We start from the raw sequence: 13,328 nt of genomic DNA, 5'->3' as shown, positions 1-13,328 counted from the left end.
TGCCTTGGGCTCTGCTGCTCAGTGGGAGTCTGCTTAAGATTCTCTCCCTCTCTTTTTGCCCCTCCACCATGGCATGGTGCTCCCTCTCTTTAAAAAAAAAGAAAGTCAAATAAGTAAATGAATAAAGTACAATTGATGAGCATTTTGTAGGTAGATTGTATATATTTGGTGCTGAATCTGTTGAATTTCATTTCACCTGTTTCGTTAGCAAATGTGAGTGAGTTGCCTACGCTCTGCCCGGTGCTAAGTGGGGTGGTAGGGCTCAGGGGCATCTGAGACAATTGAGGGCCTCCCCATATGGAGCTCACATTCCAGGGGGAGAGATGGGCAGTGGATAAGTAATTACAACGGTGATGGAGAGGGGGATGTGGCACAGAGACAAGGAAGCCTGATTTGGATTAGGGGTGTAGGGAAAGCCCCGGGAAGAAATGAAATTTGGCTTGAGACCTAAAGGATCACAATTAATGTGTAACACTTATATATAGTGTTCATCATGTGACAGACACCACCCTGAGGGCTTTACATATTTAACTCATTTCATTCTCACAAAAACCCCGTGAAGTGTAATATTATTCTCCCTGTTTTAGAGATATGGAAGCTGAGCACAGAAACGTTGACAAACAGGCCCAAGGTCACACAGCTTATAGTGGAAAGGCCAGCATTCAAACCCAGGCAGTCTGGCTGAGTCCACACTCAGTAATTATTTACTTGACTAAATAATTAGTCAAGTAAAAGGGAAGGTGGGGCATACCATTAAGGATAAGAGGTGAGGTTGGACATCAAGGTACGGAATTTATCCTAAGATCAATGGGAAGCCATTGGTAGTTTTAAGTAGGAAATGAGCACGATAAGGTTGCATCAGAGACAGGAAAGTGGGAGGGAAGGAGAGAAAGCAGTTAAGAGACTGTGTGTGGACATGGACTATGGCAGAGATAAGATGGCAGCTTGGACTAGGGTGGCAGTGGTAAAGAAGAAGAAATGGGGTTGTATTAGATTAAAAACAAACCTGAAGGCAGAACCAATGGGACTGGCTCATGGATGAGATGCAGAGACAAGGGGCTGGTGTCAGATGTCTGGACTGCACAAGTGATTTGGGGACACAGGAGGAGAGGGAGAAGCAGATCTGGATGGAAGAAATGTATTCAGCTTCTCACTTGTGGAATTGGATAAAGATGACCTTGGGACAGCCAAGGGACATATCAAGTGGGCAGTGGAGAGGCCACCTGGGGCTGAGGAGGGGGTCTGGGCAGGGGGAGTTGTCAGCACAAAGAAAGTCCCTGTAGCTCTGACAAGTGTAGGTGGTTCCTAAAGGAATGGCGGAGCAGGACATCTTGACAGCCATCCTCAGAACTTTCTGGGGTGTGGTTAGAAATACAGATCAGCTTCATCTAGTCCCACGGAGGCAAATTCCCTGGTTGGCCTGGGGCTTGCCTCCTTACAGGCTTTCTGGGTGACACTGAACTGGAAGGCCTTGAGGCCAGCTTGGTGAACAGCAATGCTGAAGATGTGAAAGAGTAGGAAGAGGTAGCTATCAGTGATAGGGGGTTACCCCAGTTCACTGTTACACCCCCCCCCACACACACACACACAAATGCTTTGGATTTGCTACTCCATTAATGTGATGTCAGATCTCAATCAGCTTGGGCAGGAGGATGGCTCTGTGACCTGACTGGCCTCCCTTCCCCTTGCATAGCATGGCTCTGACTACCTCCTTCACCTGCGGAGAGCCTTTTTGCTCCATCAGGCCCTCAAGATAATGGCCGATCTGCAGAGCTTCTCTCAAGAGGTCACCTATCATCTGCTCCTAACCCACCTCTCCAGTTTTCTTGCCCATTCTTTCCTTCTTGCTACCTCCATCCTTCTCCTCCTGCCCCCTGCCTCCCACCCATGTGACACTCAGCTTTTCCTGAGCATTTTCCATGTGGCCTTTGCACAGGCTGTTCTTGTGCAAAGCATGTCCTTCTCCCCACCCCAATCCCACTCATTCCTTCTGATTCTGCTCTGAGGCTGCCTTTCCCCAAAGCTCCCCCATTCTGCCCTCCTCTTGCTGTAGGCCGTAGCACTCGCCCTGGGCCTCCTCAGGAGGCACTCAGCTTTGCCAGCCCCTGAACGTGAGGGCGGGGTCGGGGGGCATGCCGATCATCTCCAAACATGCCTGCATAATTCTTGAGTGCAGACCTCAGTCTCTTTCAACCCTGCTTCTCCCTTACCAGGAGCTCAGGGCCTGGCACAGAGAAGATGCTCATGGGACTTCATGTGGATGGAAATGGTCTTCTAAAGCCGAGATTAGCATGAGTAAGTTTCTAGCAGGCTTGTTTATCCTGCCTAGGACTCAGAGCATCTTCAAGGACTTTTAAATCCTTGACCACAGGAACATAGAGCACAAAAGATAATTTGCTGGTGGATGCCGATTTCCCAGGCCAAACTGGTGGCAAGGCTGAAATATGCACTGAGAAATCGCAAGCCCATCTTTGAACATGGCCTGCAGTTTGGGCCTATGACCACCACTGTTAGGCTCATTCCTGCCTGATGGTATCCACCCAAAGCTGTCACTTGGGCACATGTATAGGAGTCAGGCACCCAGTCCTATCCCCCAGCACCTCTTTGGGCCTCAGCATCTTTCTCCCTCTCAGACAGGAGTGCGCTGGCTGAAAACCCCTTCCCCCCAGGGGAAATACTCCCGTATTTCCAGCTTGGCTTTTCTACCTCTCTTGGCTCTGCTCTGGCTGCTCATAGGCTTTTTGAGCTTTGTTCCTACAGTTAATCTTGAGCCTCAAAAGATCCTTAGGAAACTACCAATCTAGTATTTTCCGAATTTGCCCCAGCCTCACCCCAGGTCCACAGAGTGAGGATCTCCAGGGGAGGGGCCTATTGATCCACATCATCAGCAAGGTCCTTAAGGCTCACTTATTAAATCTCCCCTCCCCCTGCCCCATCTCTCATTATTCAGGATGGTTCATAGAGGGCAAAAAGCCGCCCCCCGCCCCTCGTCTAGAGCAGTGAGATCTGAGCACAGTCCCCACTCAGCTCTCTGTGAGACTCCCAGAAATCATCGCATCTCTCTGGGCCTCATCCGTTTAAAGAAGATGACAACCATAGTCTTGCCTAACTTGCAGGGTCCTTGAGATGGGTGAAGTGACCCTGGGGATGGGAAACTGAGGCTCAGTGAGAGAAGAAATCCTTACAAGGTCATCCACCCCTTCATCCGCCTGTTCTGCGCCAGGCAGGCGCTGGGGATTCAGCTGGGAACAACTTGTTGGGGGAGATGACATCCTAGTAAACAATGAGCCCAGTAAATGAACCAGATAATCATGATAAAGGGACTAAAGGGGTTTTCGAGAGTCAGGGCAAAGGTGGGGTGGGGAAGGGCCTGCCCAGGAGCTCAGGAGGGGTCACCCTGGCAGAGACCTGGTGGTGGGGAGCCGTCGGGGAGGCCCTGGCGGGTGGTCCTACGCCCAGCGGCCGCAGAGCCGGGAGGCCCCCCTCGGGCGGGCCAGGTCGCTCCCGGGGGTGGGGGGCCCGGAGGCGCGGCGGGCGAGGGTCTTTGTCTCCCTGGTTTTCTCCGAAGCCTCTCCCACCCCCAGCGCTGCTCCCTCTTTGACCTCGAATAACTTGTTGGCTTCCCCCGGGCTTTGTTTCCCCGGGGTCGGCGCCTCCCGGACGCCCGGCAGCCGCCCCGGGCCCTCGTGGGTCCCGCATCTGACGCCCCCGCCCCGGCCCCGGCCCCGGCCCCCGCCCCCGGCCCGGCCCCGGCCCCCGCCCCCGCCCGCTCGGAGGCGGGGGTCACAGGCAGCCGCGTCACGTGGTCGCCGAGCAGCCCCGGATCGGCCGGGAGAGCCGCGGGAGAGCCCGGGGGAAGCCGAGCGACCCGGCCCCGCGGCAGCCCCGGCCCGCCCCGCCCCGCCCCGGCCCGGCCCGGCCCCCGCCCCGCCCCGCCCCCGCCCCGGGGCGCTCGCCGCACGCCCGCCGGCCGCCGCGGCCTCGGGAGCCGATCTCGGGCCGGCACCCACGCTCCATCACGGGATCGAGCCCCGCTCCCGCGGCCGCGCTTCGGGGAGGTAGGCGCCGCGGCCGGCGGGGCGCAGGGGTGCGGGCGGGCGGGCGGCCTGCGGGGGCGGGTGCGGGGCCGGGGCGGGTGCGGGTGCGGGGCCGGGGCCGGGGCGGGGGCTGGGCGCCGGCGGGCGCAGGGGAGGGGAGGGGAGGGGCGGGGCGGGGCGGGGGAGGCGGCGGCGGCGGCGGGGAGCGGAGCGGAGCGAGCGGCGGGAGGCGGCGGCGGCGGGGGGGGCCAGCCCGGGGGGCCAGAGCCCGCGGCGCCCGCACGGCCGCGGCACGGAGCGCCTCCGCCCCCGGGGCCGCCCCGGCCTGGGCAGGTGAGGGGCTGCGAGGCCCGGGGCCGTCCGTCCCCCGCCGCGGGGCCGCCGGGGCCGAGCCGGGCGTGCAGGCCGCGAGGGGCCCGGCGGCCGCGGCGCGAGTTCGGTGCGGGCGGGCGCCGGGCGGGCGGGCCAGGCTGCGGGGCCGCGCACCCCGCGGGAGCACAAAGGGTGGGGGCGGCGCGGGCCGGGCGGGGGCGGGGGCCGGGGCCGGGGCCGGGGCCGGGCGGGGGCCGGGCGGGGGCCGGGCGGGGGCCGGGGCAGGCCGGTGCGGGCGAGGGCAGCGCGGCAGCTGTAGGTCACGGATAATGTCACTCGCGAGGAATGCCCCCTCCCCCTCGCCGCTCCCGAACAGGGGAAACTTTTGTCTGGCGAGGGAGGGGGCTGGAGGCCGGGTCCCGCTCGGGGCACCGCCAGGCAGCCCGACCGGTTTTCCCGGGGCCGTGCGCGGCCTGGTCTCTGGCTCCCTTCCTCCGTCCGGCGCCGGGAGCCGGGGTCCGAGCGCTGCTCCTCGCCGCCCCGGGCCGGGCCGGGCCGGGCCGGGGATCTGGGCACCGGCCTCCGGGCCCTGCCGTCCTGGACCCGAGCACGCAGGTCAGCCGGGAGCCACGCCGGCCCGGGGATCCGGAACCCCACCCCCGCCGGGCCCGGCGCCGGACTCCTCCCCGCCAACCCCCAGCCACTCCGAGTGGCCTCGGCAGCACGGCCCCCCCGTCGGAGGTGGGGACTGACCTGGGCGTCTGTCACTTCCCAGCTCTGTGACCTTGGGCTGATTCCTCACCTTCCCCTCACCTCGGTTTCCTCACCTGTAAAATGGGGCAAATAGAGTGTATCTTCTAGAATAAGGATGAAATGAGAACCTGTGGTGCCTCAGTCAACGGCGGCATGCTGGTATTCAACAAGTATTTACCGCATGTTTCCTATGTGCCAGGCGCTGGGCTAATTGTTTTGCATACATTTTTAAATCAATTCTCCCACTTTACTATTGAACACATTTCACAAAGGGAGAAACGGAGGCACGAGATGGTAAAGGTCACACGCATGGAAAGTGGCAGAGGAGCTTGGACTTGACTCTCTCCCCCAGCCTTGGTCTCAGCTACAGAGCTCTGTAAGGTCCCGCTGTGACTGAGCTGACACTGTCACTTGCAGTTGAAATTATGAGGACTCTTGTCCCCTTTCCCTGTTGCTCTTGCCCCCAGATGATGCTCCTCCTGCCTGGTACTGGTGCAGGGTGAGCTCTTGTGCCCTGGCTCTTGTTATTGTGCGCAGCTGGAGCAGAGGGGAAGTCCACTGGAGCCTGGGCCTGGAGCTCTATGATGGTCCAACTTCTGTTGCTGCCTGGGTCCGTGGCCAGAATGCTCTCCCAGTGCGAGTGGTGCAGGGAGGAGCCGGTCTCCCTGGCTCCAGCTAGGGACAGCTGGAGGCTTTGTCAACAGGCCTCTCTCCAGCACCCAGGGGACGGCAGAGCCTTTCATCTCCGTTCAGGCCAGGTCACTTTCAGATCAGCAGGGGGCAGAGGTAGGGCCAAAAAAGTGGAGCCCTTGGGGCAATGAGAGACCTAAGGCCAAGGGATTTATATCCCAGGTGTCGTCTTGTGTGAATCATCAACAGGGTCCTCCTTATTGCTAAATGTATGGGCTCCTCAAGGTGCGCCAGCCCCAGAGGTCCCTGAGGACAGTAATGGGGGCAGACTTTGAGCCAGTGTCAGGATTATAGAACCCTATTGGAAATTGCATGTGTATATGGGGTTTCTGAGCCTAGGACACATTGTAGGCCAGTAAGTGAATGTGTGGGGTGACCCAGACTTCCACTGGCTTTAGTGCCTTGTGCTGGCTCAATTTTTTAGTGGGGGTACCATCTTATGACTGCTGATCAGACTCTGATTGGGGGCCCTGAGTAATTTTCTTTTTTAAAGGAAAACAGCTTGCTAGTTAATAAATGACATCTTAAAACAATGGAGTAGGGTAGGTGATAAAAGTTCTTGGGAGATGCAAATTTGTGCATTACTGCTGCTCCGAGGGCTGTGCCAGCACTGCATCTGGGATTTGCAGGGTCTGTAGGCCTTTGCTAGACTCCACGAATAGGGGGCCCTCCTGCGCTGGCAGATCACTGTCAGCATGTAGGAACAAGAGTAGTGGAAATTCCACTACTAGCTGGACTTTGGCGGGACTCAGAAATCTGGGGCAATGAGTGGAGGGGCTGGACGACCGAAAGGAGTCCTGAGGGGTGGGGATGACCCTTGACATGTGGCCAGATGGTCCTTATCATCACGATCTGAGCAGGAAGAGAGGCCTCTGGGAGAATCAACAGGTGAAGGGAGGGAGCCAGCAAGCAAGAAAAGATAGGTAGTGAGCCTCCCGTCAACAAGGGGCATGCAAGAAACAATTTTAAATAACAACTTGAGGATGCGGTCGAGTATGGAGTCATACACCGGGGGTTGGCCCAGGGGCCAACTGAGAGACCCTGCATCAGAGAAATACAGAAAATAGTCTCTGGGCTCAGCAGCCCTGAGCTCTCTCTGCTCTGGGCTTTGGGCCTGCTTGACCTGTCTTCCATACTTGGGGACCAAAGCCAGGCCTACAAGTCCCTAGAGACTGGGCAGACTTGTCCTGGCTTGGAATTTGGTTTTGGGTATGGCTTGAAATATCTGGACTGTTTGGAGGACTTGGACGTGCTTTACGTGAAATGGAACATTAGGGTAATTTGTTAAATATGTATGGAAACTGTCTGCGGAGTGGGGTGATGGGGAAATGAAATGGGATGAGGTGCCGCTTGTTTCTCAGTGGAGAGACTGCTGGTCTGGTGGGGGAGGGAAGACAAGGATCACTGATGGTAAAGAGGCAGGACGTGGTCAGTGATAGATGGGCTTTGGAAGGTCAGTAGAGGGGAAAAGCTCTTTTGGTTGTTGATGTCGGCTGGGCTTCCTGGGGGAGGAAGTGTTTATGAGGATGCACGCTATGGGAAGGGGAGCAAATGGGAGGCAAGATTGGGTTGTAGGGAGTTTGCAGCATCCTGCTCAGAAGTTTGGATTTTATTCTGTAGCGGTGGACAGGGCAGAGGGTTGTAAGCAGCTCACTGAGTCGATGCCTGTTACTGTGTCTTGTACCAGGCTCCTTACAGACGGCCCATTGAAATCTCACAGTACCCCTGCAAAGTGGCTGCTGCCGCTAGGAACCCCCAGCCCTGTCCCATTTTCAGATGGGGAAATGGAGGCTCAGAGGGGTTGAGTCACTTATAGAACTGTATTGGAACGCAGGCTGGAACTGTTTCTGCCCTACTGTGCTGTTCCAATCAGAGGTCATTTGGCCAAAGATGATGGCAAGACTGGTAGTTTGAGACCAGTTCAGAGATGGTGCTAATTGTGGTCCAGCAGAGAGCTAACCAAAGCCCGACTCAGACCATGGGATTGAGGAAAGGAGGGGGCGGCTGCAGGATTTTGTAGCTGCCTTGGGGATCAGGGTCATTATAGGTGACCTAAGGTTTGGGGAAGGACCCTTAAGTGGCCATGTCACTACTTTCGAACCCCTGTGGGGCTCTCTGGGAGCAGAGGGCATAGTCTTGTCCTGTGCGTTCCGAGGGCAGAGATAACACCAAGGGTAACAGGAGGCTAACAGAGGAATAGGATGCCTGGGGAGGACGTAAGGGCTCCGTTGCTAAAGGTATTCAGTTTGACAGGAGGGTGGGAGAGGGTGTAGAAGGAGTGTACCAGCAGGGTCAGGCCTGGGTGACCTCTCTCAGTTCCCTTTTTCTCTCAAGAATCTCAGCAGCTGGGGTGGTGCTCGGCCCACTTCCACCCCCTGTTTTTCTCATAGCTCTTCAGAGTGGTCCCTTCCTGTGCTTCTTGGGAAGTTCCCCATACTTGCCTGGCCTGCAGTGCTCTCCCTGGGAGAGTCCTTACCCGTGGAATCCACTTAGCACAGCTGACCTTCCAGGGGCCCCTCAGGGCATCTGGATCAGCTGCCAGAGCCCGGGATGCTGGGGACTGTGGTTTCACAGAGGGCTGGAAACCCTCTGCTTCCTTTTCCCAGTCTGTGAAATGGGTTCAGTCTCTCTTTCCTCAAATATGTGGAAAAAAGGCTGAATCATGAATCAGTCTGAATCAGTAGGAGCTGGAGGGAAGGGCTAGTGGGTCTGAAAGCAAGGGGTGGGAAGGCTGGGGTGGGGGCAGGGCTATCCCCCTCCTTCCCTGCAGTAAAGGTTAAAGCAGGGTCTCCTGGTCTGGTGGCAGGAAGAGGGGGCAGTCACCAGGAGAGGTGCTTTCTCCTGCCTCTCCAGTACGCCTACAAAGTTCTGCCCATTAGCTTCAGCTTGGAGGTTTGGAGCTTTGTAGAAGGTATGGACATAACTGTCTAGGACTGTGGCCTTGGGGCCAGAGCCAGACTGCCACCAAAGGAGTCCCAGAGGGAACCAAAGCTCTTTTTAGATGGGGGAGAGTTCATATTAAGTTGCCTTCTAGCCCTTTTAATTTCTACGTGTTCTATTTCTTGATACAGATTGGATTCATCTAACTTTAAAATATACGTTGCAAATGAGCATTTATTTATTTGAGGGCAGAGATGGGAGGTAGCCCATGTTATGTTAGCTGCTGCCCTATCTCCCATGGCCCCTCAACCCTCAAGCAGAACCTGCCCCCTTTTCCTCCCTGCATGTACCCATCCCTTCCCCAGTGTGCATCTCTGTTCCTGGTGAGGATGCTACACTCCAGTCACCTCCCCTCACCACCGACCCCCCCAAGTCCTCCCCCACTAGGGCCCAACTCCAGTGTTATCTCCTCTATACAGTCATCTCTAATGCCACAGAGCTGGCATTGCCTGCTCCCTGCTTTGGCATAGGCAGAGCATGTCATATGGCCCCCTCATTGGGCCCTTCACACACCTGGCATTGAATTCTGATTTTTTAAAGGACATGTCTCATTTCTTGTAGGCTCCATGCTTTGAAGGCAGGGGCTGCACGTGGGCCATTTCTACACCAGTGCGGGTAGACAACATTGCAGAGTAGAGTTAAAGGTTATAGGTTTGAATCCCAGCTATGCCACCATTAGCTGTGGGATCTAGAGGAAATTACCTAAATCTTAACTCCCTTTGGGGCATTGGTTTTCTCAACTGCAAAATGAGGGAAGTAATAGTCCTAGGAGAGTTGAACAGATCAATGCCTTGTCCAGACTAACAGTCCATAAGTAGGAGCTCTTCAAAGATAATAGATAGGGTTGTTATTGTTTATACCTAGGGGGTGGCCTGTCCTTTCAGAGATGAAGGGAAGAATCCTTGGAGTTTGAATTTCTGAACTTGCTGTCTAGTAGCCTGAGAAGGCTTGTTCAGAAGAGGAAACTGAGGCCCAGGGAGTCAGGGCAATTTGCATGGGGTGTGGGAGCTGGCATTCTTATCCAGGAAGCCTGACAGGATAACTTCTCTTGGTTACACCTGTTTTTCTTCTCTCCTTTCATCAGGGTGAAGGTGCTCAAGTCTTGCAGGCTCAGTTTCCTCCCTGGTGGCCATGTTGAATGGTATCTAAAACTTGTGCCAATTAATTTAGCCTGGCTGGCCAGTCCTGAGGCCGTCCTCAAGATGAAGGACCCATACCCCAGATTGTGCACACTGGGCTGGAGCCTTCAGAGGCCTCTCACCTAGCCTCCCTGTGCCCTGGGAACGAGGACAGGCTGATGGCAGGGAGAGGTGACCCTAGTGTAGGCCTGGAGGCAGGTGACTAGGACACAGACAGAGCAGAAGCTGGGAGCTAGGCTCTGGAACCAGACGGTCTGGGTTCAGATCCTTGCTGGGCCATCTCCTACTTGTGGGACCTCGGGCAAGCTCTTTAGTATCTTCATCTGTACGGAGGGGATCATAATTGTCCCCATTGGACAGCATTTAGAAAGATAATGGAGGGTACATGCTTAACTACAAGCTCAGTCCATGTTAGTTATGGTTATTATTGCAGTTGGCGATGTTGTTGGCCACGGAGCTCATTTCATCCTCCCAACAGCAGTAGGAGATAGGTGCTAGTATCACCCCCTGTTAGCAGAGGTGGCAACCAGGGCTTGGCAGAGTGGATGGCTCAGCCCGGGCAGGTGCAGACTCGGCTCGGGGGATGACCATTGCGGTCTGTTGATTTCTGAGGGGCTGCTCTCGCAAGATGAAGCTGACTTGTTCTGTGAGGCCTGGAAGTGAGGAAACATTCAGAGCTCGCCAAGATGGATGGGATCGTGTCTAGAGGTGTGGAGCAGAATCCCAGCGCTCACGTGATTGAGCCGTGGCGGAGACTCTGGCCTCATTCACACCTAAAGCCTGGCTGTGTGAGGTGGGGTGGGGATTCTCATCACCCCCAGGCCGGCCATGGATCCACCTGTCTGGGCAGGTCTGCGGTGGCGGGCAGCGGAGGTCTGCTGTAATTGCGCAGTGGCAGCCACCCCTGGTCTGCGCTACCTGCCCAGGCAGAGGCCAGGTGGAGAAACGAATGTCATTATCACAGGGCCTTCACTCATGCCTCACTCTCTGCCCGGATTCTCTTCCTTCTCCCTTTAGATCAAGGCAGCTCCTGCTCATGCTTTTTCAGGAGTGTTAGCATCTCATACTCATGAGAGCTCTTCTCTGTTCACCAGCACGTTAAGTCCATGGTTCTCTAAGTTGTTATCTGGAGGAGTAGCATCGGCATTACCTGAGAACTTGCTGGAAATGCAAAATATCTGGCCCCACCCCAGACCTACTGAATCAGAAACTGGGATGGTAGGGTGAGGAGGGATCCACCAGCTGGTTTTTTTTTTTTTTTTTTTTTTAAGATTTTATTTATTTATGAGAGAGAGAGAGAGAGGCAAAGACACAGACACAGGCAGAGGGAGAAACAGGCTCCATGCAGGGAACCCGATGTGGGACTCGATCCCAGGTCTCCAGGATCAGGCCCTGGGCTGAAGGCAGCGCTAAATCACTGAGCCACTGGGGCTGCCCCCACCAGTTGGTTTTAAGAAGCCTCCAAGTGATTCAGGTACATGCTAAAGTTCAAGAGACACTTGGTTAGATAATTTCAAAAGAAGAAGAAGCTTCTCTCCTTGGGCCCTCAGCGTACTCAGACATTCAGCAAATGTCAAAGACCCAGAGAAAACCCAATTTCTCTCTACTCTGTCTTCAGGAGCCACCATCTTGTAACAGCCTCCCATCTCCAGAAAACAACCTTATGACACAGTAATAAGGTTCAGTAGAACTCCAACCCAATTCTAGGAGACAGTGCTGGGGCCACTTGAGGAAGGCAGGATCAGGAGACTTGATGGGTGGGGAGCTTTGTGGGTGGCAAAGGTAGATGCCAGGAACAAGCCAGCTATGTTCTGAGGCTGGAGTCAGGCAGAGAGCGTGGTCCTGCTTCAGAGAAGCATGTGTGCTGGGGACAAGGGTGCATGTACGTGTGTGCGATTACAATGGTCATTCATGGTCTGGGAGGGCTAAGGCGCCTTAGCTATCACCAGTCCAGTGGTTCTAAGCATCTCAATAATTTTAATGATGATGATTATATAATTACCAGTCAACATTTTTTGAGAACTTATCAGTGCTTACTAGGAATAATCCTATAAAGCAGGCACTATTATTGTCCCCATTCTTTAGATGAAAATACTGGGCAGCTCGGGTGGCTCAGCCCAAATTCTATAGAATTCTATAGGGGTAAAAAAGAAAAAAAACAGAATTCTGTAGGGGAACTTAGAAGCATGATCTCTTTGAAAGAAGGAAAGTGGGGGATTGTCTTGGAGTTTTCATTTATCAGGCACAACTTAGGTTGTTTTTTTCAAGATGCAAGAATACATATAATATTAAATGAATTAGGTTTTGGCAAGGGTGATGGGATTGTGTTGGGATGATTAGGGCTGAAGCCTCTGCACTGGGGCCTCCACTGCAGACACTGTCATTCTTCCTGTCTCTTGGATGGCCGTTGGAGGCACATAGAGACTCACTCAGTGCTGAGTTTAGGATGCCACAGCCAGGGCAAGGGATAAAAATCAGAGAGAGAAGAATGGGTCTCCTCTGGTTCTAGCAGGAAGGGTGGGAATGGGGGTCAAGATCAGGAGCCCACTGTCTAGCCTGCTGCTCTGTTCTGCCTTGGTGTCCCCAAGGAGTCCAGGAGCTAGAGGGCTTTCCTGACACAGCGTGGGAACCTCTTCATTTCTCAGAGGGAGACCAAGGAGTAGGGACTTGCCCACACAGGGCCACACACGGTGTCATGATTGGGACCAGAACCCGGAGTTCTCTTGGTTCTGACCAAGGAAGGGTTTGTTTCCTGAGAACTGTCCCTGTCACCAACCTCCCCCGCCCTGTACATTAGGCAGTCTGGGTAGCCCTAGCCCTTGAGGTGGCCCAGAGCGACGCTGGGGGCAGTGGCGGGTGTGTCTTGGGCAGAAAGCTGCCAAAGAGAAGGCGGGGCGGCCTCCAAGGGAAGAACACCAAGAAGCCTGAACCCCAGACGGAAACCAAGTGTGTTTTCTAAGTCCTGAGAGGATATTTGGAACAATGGAAGGAGGATGGGAGAAGCTGGACTATAAAAAGGGCTTCTTGATATCCTTTAAACAACGACAAAAAAAAAGTAGTAAAAAAAAAAAAAAGTATTCTTTAGGTTTGACTTTTGTTTCTCTGAAGGATGTTTATGTAACTTCCTGAGAACAGGATCCCAGGGCTCAGTGAAGCTTGTCAGATGCCGCTGTTTATATACTCAGGGCTTTGGGCTGGGAAGGACTTGATAGGGTGGTCTCCCCATTTTACAATTGGTGGAACTGAGGCTCTGAGAGGCAGGGGGGGCCTACTTGAGATCACGTGGTGAGACAGAAGAAGTCTCGGCACCGGGGCCTGGGTCTTCTAGAGTCTTGCAAGGGGCTGTCGTCTCGACCTACTACCCCCTGGGTCCGGCTGGCGTGGAAGCGGACAAGGGCTGTGGAGGGGTCTCCTTGGGAAACACTCAGAGCTGTGGAGTTAGAGCAAGGCCGGGGCT

General features: G+C 55.0%; 1 protein-coding gene across 2 annotated transcripts in view; it reads left to right on the top strand.

The window, feature by feature from the left end:
* The first annotated feature begins 3,935 nt into the window (after positions 1-3,935).
* Positions 3,936-13,328, top strand: part of NDST1 (N-deacetylase and N-sulfotransferase 1) — a 60,247-nt gene continuing 50,854 nt past the window's right edge. The window contains exon 1 of one of the 2 annotated variants that reach the window (XM_049109242.1): positions 3,936-4,058. The gene's annotated coding sequence lies outside the window, so the exon portion shown is untranslated. Of the gene's footprint in view, positions 4,059-4,279; positions 4,371-13,328 lie in introns of those variants that run through there. The other variant, XM_049109244.1, reaches the window with a different exon arrangement.

Source organism: Canis lupus, chromosome 4 (genome assembly GCF_003254725.2).
Source record: "Canis lupus dingo isolate Sandy chromosome 4, ASM325472v2, whole genome shotgun sequence".
NCBI classification, from domain to species: Eukaryota; Metazoa; Chordata; class Mammalia; order Carnivora; family Canidae; genus Canis; species Canis lupus.
The sequence above is the reverse complement of the archived record's forward strand: the minus strand, read 5'-3'. Positions and strand labels throughout refer to the sequence as shown.